At 44.2% G+C, this 12,548-nt stretch overlaps 1 long non-coding RNA gene across 1 annotated transcript in view; it reads right to left on the bottom strand.

Moving 5' to 3' along the window:
* Window positions 1-2,474: 2,474 nt before the first annotated feature.
* The window catches only part of LOC144173464 (uncharacterized), a 28,443-nt gene continuing 18,369 nt past the window's right edge, over window positions 2,475-12,548 (bottom strand). The window contains exon 4 of the long non-coding RNA XR_013323282.1: window positions 2,475-2,582. This is a non-coding gene — a long non-coding RNA (uncharacterized LOC144173464). The remainder of the gene's footprint in view (window positions 2,583-12,548) is intronic.

The raw sequence follows: 12,548 nt of genomic DNA on the forward strand, positions 1-12,548 counted from the left end.
GCGGTACAAGGAGCCTCGACCGTTAAAGCTAGGTTGAGATTTGTGAGCCCCCTAGGCTAGAGGTTAAGATCGCCTCGGAAGTTTAGGGTACAGCGCCGTACCGGGCAACTAGACGGATCTTGTGGCGAGACAGTCTCGGCCGTCGTTTCTCGAGCGGTTTTTTGTACGCTCCGAGGGTAGGAGAGTTAGACGAAGTTGAGAAGCTCAAGTGATTTGTGCGCACTAGGAGCTAGCGTCTAGCTGAAGTTTGAAGTTTTTCTTTTCATTACTCATGTACCCAGTCGTCCTACTGTAAATAGCTATATATAAACTCGTCGTTTCACTTAATCAACCACAACGCCTCGAGTTCGTCAATTCGACCGCCGTCTCCAAGAACTTCAACACCATCGCCCTGCCAGCCTCCTGCCAAATCAACCGGAGCCCGGGCGATGGGGTTCCTGATCGACACCGAACTTCGGGGAAACGAACCACAACCATCTTTACTGCAAGCAACCCGATGGAGGGACGAACATATGGAAATTCGGGGGTCAGATAATGGACTCGAGGAAGGCATGACAGGAGAAGTTGGAGGTCAATGGGAGGAGACTTCGTCCTCAAGTGGAACGAAGTAGGCAATTTTTGTATTTGATACTGACATTTAAGAGAACTGAATACTGCTATTGCGAAATAAAAAAAATATCCACCTTATACATCGTCTCGAAAAACCGGAGCGTGAATAAGATACCCACAAAAGAACGTTAGAAATACGAATAAAAAATAACAGAAATGTCTGACGCCCAACATTTCGACAAAAATGCATGTCCTTGTAATAGCGTTAAATGACACAGTTGGTTGATTATTATTTTTGAAAACAAAACATACATCAACAAATAAAAACGAAAAAACTAACACAGAAATCCAAATATGTATCCCATACATCTCATCCTAAATCCGAAGAATAAATAACAAAATCCGCAAAAGAGCATTGCAAATACTGGTCGCAAATAACGAAAGCGAACCAGCCCTGGACTACGCCTTTCATCGGCGGAAAAATACATAAGTGGGGAAGCAATGGCACTTCGTTGCTGTAATGGTATCAATTTACCCCATTGTGGAAAAGAAACCAAAGAAAACTTTAAATCAGTGAAATACCCAAACCTGTTTGGCTACAGCCAAATCTTGCTGTAAAAAAGTCACCCTCTAGACAAGAGACATGCAATTGCTACCCATTACTAGACAATTGTCTGAATTTCTGCATTTTTATACAGTGACAGTTCGTATTGCAGTAGGTTTCAGTTTCATTGCTTTGCTTTGTCATGTGTGTTTCCTGTGCCGGGCTTTGTCTTTTGTCTGACGACAAATCGCCTCGCTTCCTACCTCTGGGTCGACAGTAACCTCGTCACCCAAAAAACAACCTTCTTTACAGACGCTATATACTGCAGAAATCCTAAATTATTACCTTGCAGGGTGTGCCCTCTTCAAAATATCCGTACTCCTGGTTTTGGGTTGTCTTATTTATACATAGGAATGCACAGCCAACCTGCCGCATGCCTGGCGTCAGATATGAACTCTGTAAAGCATAGGTAAAATATTTGTTGATCAAGCTGTTATCCCAATGCTTGTACTAACAATGACCTATCATGCAGTAATATTGGTAATAAGTACACGCTTTAGTTCAAGATGGTTGGGCTGGGATCTTTAATGTTTACTCTCTTATATGAGTGTGTAGAACGAAGATTTTATTTTTCACCTTACACAAATGTGCATAAACGTTTGGTTTGAGTTCTCCAGGTTGAGTGCTATTGAGCGCACATTGCCAGGGAATCACGTTTCAGAGAATCGCGTAGGACAGAAGTGCCCTGTACACACCACAAACAAAATAAAGCATATTTAAACCACTCGCGTATGAATCTGTTTCATACACCGTGATTCCTATTCGAGAAAAATTAAGTATTTAAATGTTGTTGAAATATCTCTAACTTCTAGCGTGCTTGATGTCTATTGTATTTATTTCTTTCTTCATTATGTCTTGTATTTCTGTGTCAACAGTGACCACCTGAAAATCAAAATATTGTCGCTCCTGAGGCGAAGCTATAATTATGTGGTCTGCTCCAGTAAAATACGTATGTAGCCATAGTAGGATTATCGTCTTTCAAAACAAAATCTTGCTGTGTCGGCATCCTAAAGCCTGCAACAGTTTTTGTTGTCGCAGCACCAGACGCATGTTCGGGCTGCATTCGGCAACTACAACATTATTCGGGATTGATGAGACGGCTAAACTTTGGTCGCTTACTGAAGACTGCACGCTAAATATTACATCGCCTTCACCTGCAAAAACCCTAATTCTCGTGGATTTAAAGAAGATAATCCACAGTGTTATTTAGAGCTGCTTCATCAACAGCTATCAAGTTCGCCATTCATTCTACCTCTTACCCTATACGAAAAGTGTACGTCTGATAGGAACAACGTGAATTTAATGAAGTAACTTTACTCACCTTATTAGCATGAGCACACCCAAATGGAATCGGATCCAGTTGGCACTTGCCGCTGTAGCACCTTCCTGATTTTAAGGTAGGCTCGTAATTATACCCGTTATCCCTAGACTGAAAATATGCCAAATAAATATATTTCCGCTTCTAAGCACCCAGAATAAAGTGAGGATAAAACTAGGGCTTTATTGAAACAAACGGTTAATGTCAGCCTGAATTAAAATGGTTTATTAGTTCGAACACTGCCTATAAATATTGTATGCTTTAAAATAAGTTCATGTGTTAAAAATGCAGCCAGCAAGCCTAGGTCAAAATATTACTATACAAATACCTTCTATGACTCTAAACCTTCTTGAATTGACTGTACTGTAGCTTCCTTGAAATTAATAGTCTGTGAGAAAAGCGTTGTCAAAGAACACTGGTTTCAAAGATGGGAAATTAGGACAACTGGGGGGGGGGGGGGGGGGTCATAACAATTTAATATCATAGCGCAATGCTGACCTGTAAGGGGTTTTTATTTTTGCAAATAAAAGCCCCATCGGTCACCTGATTTCAAGATGAGTCCAGACACAAAGTTCGAATCTTTAGCCCCAAAAGTTGCAAGCTGGTTGCTAAAAGATAATTGACAGCTTGCTTCGGCCAATAGGGAATATTTTCTATGCTTTTTGTAAGTTCTGCGTTTCTGTTCCCATTTTTGCCCCCGTTGCAAATGCACGAGTCACTCGCCCTGTTCCGAGACCTACCTTCCGGACGCCTATAAGAAATTTTGGTTTCATTGTCGACGTTCACGTATGGGCAAAATTTATAATCAAGAAGGAAGAGGTGGACCATGTTCTCACCCGTTAAATTGAGTTAAAAAAGTGCGCACAACAGTTGGAGGATACAAGCCATTGTTTCAATCAGGAAATAAATTTTTGTTAACTATTCCGTCTCAGAGTGACTCTGAATATCTACCACTAACATTTGCGCACGAATGAGGGGTCGTGATTACCTTAAAAGATTTAGGAAATTTTAAAATTTAATGGAGTAGGGACCCAATTCAGGCATTCGGTATGCCCTAAAAAGGCTCAAAAATCAAATAGGTAACAAACGAAATTCGAACCTGTTTAAAGAGGAATTTGTGGATAGGATTATTAAAGTGTTAAGCTTTATTTGACGACGAAGGTGAGGAAATCATAATCCCAAACTCGTATCTTCAATCTCCTAGGAAAACTGGGTCCAGCCTGAAAGGCTTTCTGGGAAACAAGAAATCATACGATACATCGAACTACTATAAAGCTTTTAATGCTAAGGATCGATTGTTTGAATCAAACAAAAACGCACTAATCTTGAGTCTGTCCAAAAAAACTTCCATGTATTGCTACTATTGCAATTACTACATCCGTTCAGTAATTTTAGCTCTGAAGAGGAACCACAAAATAGTGTTCTTCAAACGCAAGGTAACTTTACTAGCAAAAAGCTAGGGGACGCCAGCGGCATTACGCATACTAGGCGTTTCCGAGACATGACTGTGCAATTGGCGCAAACGAAGGGTCATTATTCCTCAGCAAAGATAGGTTCGAGAACGTAGACTGCCCTCAGCAGAATTTATAATGACACGGGTAAAGAACCAATGACCGAATCAAATATAAACTTATAAAAGTGGAGGCGCTTGAAATAGCAAATCTTTTAATGTGCCCCACTCCAGTTAAATAAAAATGCTAGCTGGATCAGCAAGAACATGAAGCACTAGGTACTTTGCTGCCGCTGTTGCGTGCGTCAAATAAAATGCCTTCGTCCAGGTACGTGGTGTCATGTCTTTTATATCTGCGCGGTAGAATCAGCGCCGATTTACCTTTTCGAATTCCCGAGGTAAACGTAAGTGCACGTTACAATAGGGGAGCGTTAGAATTGGGCTCATAGAATTTTTTTGCGTGAGCAATTCATTGTGGATTCTGGCAAAGGTTTTCCGGTGCTCTGTTGGTCTTGGCACCGCTGCGTCAACACAATGAAGGATTGCAGAGCTCAGAACGACCGCGTGGAGTCAGCGTCTCAAGAGAGGTGCCACCGACAGTGGATCGAGTTGCTTTCGGAATACTGGAAACGATGCGCTGGAGACGACAAGCCCAATCGCGGATCGCAGCTTCCTTTGCTTTGTCGGATTTTTTATTCCCGCCCTTACTTCTACGCTTTGTAAAAGAGTGTTTGCCACTAGCGGGGAACAAATGAGGAAAACATGGGATTGGCAGCGAAAAAATTATATAGCATGAAATGGCCAAAAAAAGGGCAAAAGCTGGCCAATGCTGCCGCTAAAACAATAAAATGGAATTACCAAACAGGTTTTAACACTACGGCCGGTGTCACGATGTATGAGTCTTCCTGTAAGAAACACCGTGTAAAAAAAAGGCTAAAGGAGTAAACCAGGGAGTAGACGCTTCTCAGTATGACGGCCTCCTGTCTCTTTTGTCTTCTCCCTAGAGTGTTTACATTCCGTGGAAAAGAGGTAGTAATGGCGTGAAACGTCAGGCCCTGAGCGTCACGTATGAAGATCTAGATGGAATGGTACAATGACAAAGCGTCTAAAGACCAAGCTTTCAAAAGTACCCGCAGAAGAAGACAGCTAGATGAGAATCGGTGCGTGCACGAGGACGTAAATACCACAAACAAACACTGCGGTGAGCATTATTCGATATTTGCTGGCAACGCCGAGATCGCGAAACTCAGCGGTGAGTTCACACAACTTTTTACGGCGAATGTTACAAAGTTCGAAGTTGTAGCCGAGTACAACGACAGCCATCAAGATGCCCACCGAAATTCATTCTAAGATCTTTCCTCTAGAACCACCCTGGTAAGCTTTCTGGAAGCGCCACCGTGGTCATAACCTTCAGCCGAGAACGCATTCCAACGACCAGTGGACCGGGGATATTCCCCTTCCAGTCGGCGCCAACAAAGGTTTCAAGCGGTGCTGGACAGTGGGGAGGAATTAGAAACACGAAATATACAACAGGGCTTAGGTCACCCCACAGGGTCATGGAATAAAGAATAATGGAAGTAACACAGGACAGTAAGCAAGAATTTTGGATCCGGGAAGAATCTCGAGTAGATATCAAAGCTGAAATGAAAAAAATGGGGCTTGGGCTGGCCATTTAGTTAGACAAAATGACAACCGGTGAGAGAGAGAACGGAAGGACGGAAAGGCAGGGAGGTTAACCAGGTGTAGAGCCCGGTTTGCTACCCTGCACTGGGGGAATGAGGTTCAGGGGATAACAGCGAGGGCGGGAGAAGAGGAAGAAATAGGAGTTGGAAGGCGCAATCTCTAGTCCCGTTTGTGCATTACAGTCTTTCCTGCAAATTATTTTTGCTCAGAAAACGTAGATGGGCTTTCGCCGCTTTCTGTGAACTCGATGGTGGAGACCGATGACCTAGGATAGTCTCTACTTTAAGTGTTTGACTGTCCAATCTTCTGAGCGCGGTGGAAAGCACGCTCCTCTCCGAAGAGTATTCGGGGCAGCGACACAGCACATGCTCTATCGTCTCTTCCGCCCCACAGGCGTCACATCGGGCGCTGGTGGCCATCCCGATGAGGAAGGAGTAGGCTTTCGTGAAGGCCACTCCCAACCACAGTCTACAAATTAAAGTCGACTGGGGTCGAGACAACCCATACAAAAGACGGCGCCAAAAAAGGGGGTCTCCCACATAGAGACGGTCATTCGAAAAGTCCGGTGTGAACGGCCAGAGCAACAGAGTTGGTACCAAGAGACAGGACTAGAAGAAGGAAAAGGCCAATAACTTGATGAACGGAATGAAAATGAAATTAGCTGGTAAAGAATGGACTCGAGCAGTGGAGGACAGTAACTCATATTTTAGAACCACTCATATTTAAAAAAAAATAACAATGTAAACACCACTGTGCATCACACGACACTTGAAGTGACCAGGCGCGGCCACATGGGGGCGCGTTTGGCGCCTTTTTTAAATGACTTCTAGTGCACATCTCAGGATGGCACTTCGTGAGGACGTTCTCGAGGAGTGTTGGAATATTTTTGTAATATAACAAAAACATCCAATTTTTAGTCTATTTTGCTATCAATCCCTCCTTAAGGTTGGAAGTTGAGGAAAAGAGACTTCTGTGCGGGCCCTTTTTAGGGACAGATCTGGTTTAGGGGTGGGATGGAATTTTCCATACAGCATAGAAAAAATCAGGGAAGGGGGTACTTTCTCCTCAAACCTTACGCTAGTAGCTCCCAGGTAGCACAGAAAACGTGGCCACCCTTTGGCTTATCTTTGGCCGATGCTTGGCCTGTTTGGCCATTGGAAAAGTTTGGGCTGCCAGAGAACTTAGGTTCTTCGGCATGCATTTGGTCGCGGAATACTTGTTGTTTGTTTGGCCAGCCGAGGTCCGAAGACGAACGACAAAAATCTGGCCGTGGAATACTTGTTGTTTGTTTGGCCAGCCGAGGTCCGAAGACGAACGACAAAAATCTGGCCGTGGAATACTTGTGGTTTGTTTGGCCAGCCGAGGTCCGAAGACGAACGGCAAAACTGTGGCCGCGGAATACTTGTTGTTTGTTTGGCCAGCCGAGGTCCGAAGACGAACGACACAAATCTGGCCGCGGAATACTTGTTGTTTGTTTGGCCAGCCGACGTCTGAAGACGAACGACACAAATCTGGCCGCGGAATACTTGTTGTTTGTTTGGCCAGCCGAGGTCCGAAGACGAACGACAAAAATCTGGCCACGGAATACTCGTTTTCTGTGCGGCCACCCATCTAGAAAAGATCTCCGGCCAGAGAATTGCACGTGTGTACGTGACCACCTGTAGAAGGAGGGGTCGCGGTGGCCGGGAAACACAATGGTGCGGGGGAACGAGCCGCTTATCCGCGGGGACTATGTGGCATGCAGTAGCATGGTATGTAGCTTCGCGAGTGCCAGGCGGTGGCAGTGACCTCTTCAGCGAATACCCCTTTCTTTGAGTCAGCTAATGATGGCCAAAGATCTCTCCTTTAGTTAATAAGCTCTGATAAAGCAGGTACGGCTACTGACATCAGACTTGCTTTAACTGAAATATTAGTGTGTAGGATGCTAACTTAAATTTTAAATATTTTTTGCGCCGAAGCTTGCTTAAACAAAAAGTTACCCCTAAATGCTACATTTTCACCAATACGAGGATATTAAGTTAGCGCCGCAAAGGCGACGTAAGGGCATTCTTTTTAAAAAACGAAAAAAAAACGGCAGCTGTTGCAACGGATCTAACTAGCATTCGTGTTGTGTTTGGAAGCACCGCACCGCTCTGGTTACTTTAGGCGTGATACCCATGAATAAAAGCAAAAACAGGCAATGAGCATGTAGACCAGTCATTTCATTTTTATTCTCCCAGCCTACCACGCACATGCATATGCTCCTAGCATACAGCTAAGTGCCCGTGAGACACGTGGCGCTACTGATTCACATCAGCCTTTCATTTGAGACATGTGCTGTGTTAATAAATGTTATTAAATTTGCGGCGTAATAACAACATACCCCTTAGCCCTGCTATGCATGACTGCATACTTCGCTGTGCCAAAATGTCTTGCGACCCCGCTGCTTCACCGAAAACACGTTTCGTCACTGGTGAGTGGAACATCCTTGACGTTTCATTTCGGTTATATTTCCTATATAATTGAGTACATGGACAAAAAAAAGAACCCTTCGGGTATTCGAAATAAGTATTTTACGATAGCTGCATGCCATGCTAATGTTTTACGCTCTAATGTATATTTGTATGAACCACGAACGCTCTGAAACGACGTGAGTTATTCATAAAAAAAGGTGGGAACCACGGAAGTTGCGAAACACTATATTTCTGGCATCCATGCAACAAGAACTGTCCTGACATGCACAAAGGATAATACATGCGTTACGAGGTTGCACGTAGGTTGTTGAATACAAGCTATACATACGATTGTGAATACCCTCATACTACGAACGCACCTGCTGGGAGCGTCCTGAATTAGGAAATAATGTATTCCGTGGTTGTGATGAAACGCGTATGCGTGTTATAACATGGAGATTTAAAGGAACATTACGCGGTGTTTCCCTGCAACGTCATAGCATGCTTTCAATTATCGCTTTAATAACCTTGTGCATGTCGTTACCACAAACATACTGTCACCCAGGCAACGTGTATCACGGCTTTTTTTTTTCAAAGTAGCGAATATAGCCCATTTGAATTGTTCCTTCACGATTTTGTCTGTCGCCATTTTTACGCAGCCGAGGTGATCAATCTGTCTCCAAAATGAATTATTACAGCAGCATTACGAATAGTTACATCCTTACAATTTCCTTGTGAGGATATCAGTTGGCCAAGTACTTGAATAGTATATTTTATATCGCCAGTAACAAGCCATCTATATAGTGAACGACACACCAATGGAGGTTACGGGTGACACTGCTCAAGGAGGATCCGGCATGAGGTCGCCTCTCGCCTAAACAAAAATGTTTGCCCCTACGCCGCCGTCACTCCCATCCCGTTTCTCCCACATGCGCTCTACTCTTGCACCGGTCGCTTCCAATCTGTTCACGAACATTTCCGGCCTAGCGGACATTTGTGGTTTCTAAAACGCTTTTCAGCTACTTCTATAGATTGTTTTTCTCTCGAAAGATAGAAATAATTAGCATCGCTTCTGTGCGGGACGATATGCTTGTTTTAAAACTTGAGGCAGGAAGTAAAAGTCTACTGTCTCCCGCCGCGGTGGCTCAGTGGCTAAGGCGTTCGCTGCTGAGCACGAGGTCGCGGGTTCGATTCCCTGCCGTGGCGGCCACTTTTTTAATGGGGGCGAAAAGCAAAAACACCCGTGTGTACGAGATTGCACGTCAAAGATCCCCAGGTGGTCAAAATTAATCCGGAGCCCTCCACTACGGCGGGCCTCATCGCCTGCGTTGCGTCGGCGCGTTAAACCCTACAATCAATCAATCGAAGGTCTACTGTCGGCTCAAACGTCGAGCTGAATGTAACTGAGGGAAGAGGAGGGGTAGGAGAGGGGGGATAAGGGGATAGGTGCATTTTGAAGTTTGAAGTTTATTGAAGGGTAAGCATACATATAAAGGAATAGATAAGCGGAGTACATGAGGAGGTTCCAGAGTACGAACTGTCGGGGGGACCTCCTAACACATTGTTGATAAGATAATGCATAATATGCAGCAGACAATGGCCGTTATGACAAAGTTTTAAATACAATGTGTAGCGTTAACGCTACACGCTACAATGTGTAACGGGAACTTTTTATCCCTATAAATATCATTAGGCATTCCACTCTGTGGAGGTGGATTGTCAGTGACACTTTTTAGCTCTGACATAGGGGTGGCAGAATTCAGGGGAAAGGTATGACAAAAATTTATTTATTTTACTTGCTCGGCAATCTTTCCACCGAGCAAAGAAAATAAACGTCGGCATGCGGACGTCCATCCCTGTTTTTCTGATGGGGAAAAAAAGAAAACCTCTAGCTGTGTTCGCCACTCATTTTACGACGCAGCGGTGAGTCGCAGTTCCAACTCTAACTGAAACCCCTTGTTTACGATGTTGCTGGTGGTCTAATAAAATTCGGAATTTTCCTCATAGGCTACCCCCCCCTCCACTCCTGTAACTGAAGGCAGCCACACGCCCGTTTCGCGCGCTCTATATAAATACAAAACTTGTGACCCTTACGTACAAACAGGAGCCACGCCATCAGTGTTTGAGATATCACCTATTCTAATTTTGCTGGCTTTAGCCTTCCCCCTCTCCCTCCAGCCACTTTTTTTGACTTTCCGGTTTTGTTATTTTTTTGTAAGTTGCTGCTTCGCGTACTGCACCCGCCTGTTTGCAATGTTGCACCTTTCACATTGCTTTTAATTGTTACAGCTAAACTTCCTTAATCCGCGCGTGAAACGTCTGAAAGCTCTTATTAACAAAAATGTCACTGCCTAAAGTATGCGAAAACATCTTTAAAAGTTGTTTTTGGTTAGGTGGCTAAACAACCCTAATATATCTGTTGTAATTACATATAGGCGTACTGACCACTTAAGCAACGGCCTCATGCTAGAAAGAAGCCAATATTTAACTTCAATCTCGTTTTAAAGCAGCTGACAAGCTCAAGGTAGCGCATAAAAAATTTACGTTTCTCTTCAACTTGTGAAGTTCACTTGACATCTTTTAATGAGGTCATTAGTTATTCAAGCAGCGACTGCGCTCAGCAGTGGGGTGAGGTTTTGCAAGAACGGGTGAAACCAAAATAGATCTAGCAAATGTACGTTGACGTACTATCGGCGTCAAATGAAACGCGAACCCAGAAATATGAACCTGAACCCACAAATAGCGCCATTTCTTTCTATGCAAGCCAAAATGAAGCGTGCATTAGTTACAAAAACAACATTTGGAAAAGTGGATTTCCAAACATACCAACATATGAACTCTGCGAACAGTATTTTTCAGTTTTGCACGTTCTAGGTTCATATTTTTGTGTTCGCGTTTCATTTGACGCCGATATTACTGTATTAGTCTATGACATAAAGTTGCTCAAGAGTTTCGAGAAATTCTATGGTGTATGACTATGGGATCTCCTACAGTTATTTATTTTGTAAAGCACCTCCGCAGCAACAAAAAACAAACTGAAACCGAAACTGAACATTAGCCACAGCCAGCAGCAAGACGACAGTAGCTGAAGCCAAAGCAAAGCCAGTAAGCAATGGCCGGCAAAAAAGTTGGGCGGCTAGGCACGTTGGGGTAATTTGCGATCGCTTCCACGCGTAATTTCAGTTTATTTAACTTGTTCGATGCTTTTCAATCTAAACTACCGTTCTCAACTTTAGAGCAGCATCCGTCACGTGTATTATACGCGGCAGGAAGCCAGGACTCGCCTATTTCTACCGTACTATGTGCTCGGTCTTTTTTTGAGGGGACGATTGTGTGTGTGTACTGGAATTTCGGTGCAACGAGGGACATCAACGAAGCGGCGTCCTGCGATTCGTCGTGAGTGCCCTCTAGGGCAGTGCATGGTGACGGCGTTTGAAGGTATGTTGGTCTTCCTTTACTCAATTTCATGTATTTGCAAGCGTGTTTAGCCCTGTTGTGCTATGCATGTATTGACAGGGGTGTAGGAAAAAATGGTCCCGAAGCCAAGGCAGGAAAAAAGTGTGGGCGGGGGTGGCCGTACCTTTCGTACGAAATTTCAAGGCATATCAACAGAAAATTTCGCCTTCACATTCTCAGAGTCGTAAGCACCCCCTGAAATTTTTTGCGTTTTTCTTTCTTAACTTTTTCGTACACTCTTTGTTGCTGTTTGTTGCTCCAGAATGCTTTTTTTCCTTTGTTCGTTCATACTTCGGCGTTAAATATTGTATGTTTGAACTGTACTTACATTTACATTTCGGTGCACGCACATGTTGGTGCAGGATGTCTCGGTGTGGCAGTTTCGGTGCACGGGATGTTTTTTGTCGGATGACATGACTTTACGTTCCAGGGTTGGGTTTGGGCCACACTGCGCGGAAACTAATGCTAAATAGAGGCGCAACATCAGCATTTAAAGCCCCATTTCGATAGTAGATGTGAAAAATTAACGTTGCTAATTTACTTCCGTTCCACCTTTTTATTTTAACATTCATGTGAAGAACCCTAATAAGTGTTACCGAAGCGCAGTGATTTTACTTCACCAAACGCTGCGAGACGTTGCTGCCTTTAGGTCATTCCTATATCTCCTGCCTCCCCCCCTACCCACAGCAAAACTGCCGCGAGAGAAAGAAAGGAAACAAGGTAGCTTAAGCGCGTGTGCATTTACTCATCCTTACTTTCTGTATTAATGTCGTCTTCGTTGCGTTCGGTGTCAGTTCTTTTTATAAGCTTATCAACAAACGTGTTTACAGGGGCATCGTTAAAGGTATGGTGTTGCAGGGGGGGGGGGGGGGGGGGGGCTGAGAATCGCGGGTACCAGCCCCCTTGGTAGAGAGAGGGGGGGGTGTCACTTGTGCTTCTCCAAAGTACGCAAACACGACTGTCGCGGCCCTCGCCAAACCAGCCTATTCAAAATTTTCCCCTCTTACAATGGAAGAAAGGGAGGAATGTCTGGCCTGTCTGTGGCGTGCGAAACTT

The sequence above is a fragment of the Haemaphysalis longicornis genome, unplaced genomic scaffold (assembly GCF_048455015.1).
Source record: "Haemaphysalis longicornis isolate Haplotype H1 unplaced genomic scaffold, Haemaphysalis longicornis Haplotype H1 scaffold_3, whole genome shotgun sequence".
Classification (NCBI taxonomy): domain Eukaryota; kingdom Metazoa; phylum Arthropoda; class Arachnida; order Ixodida; family Ixodidae; genus Haemaphysalis; species Haemaphysalis longicornis.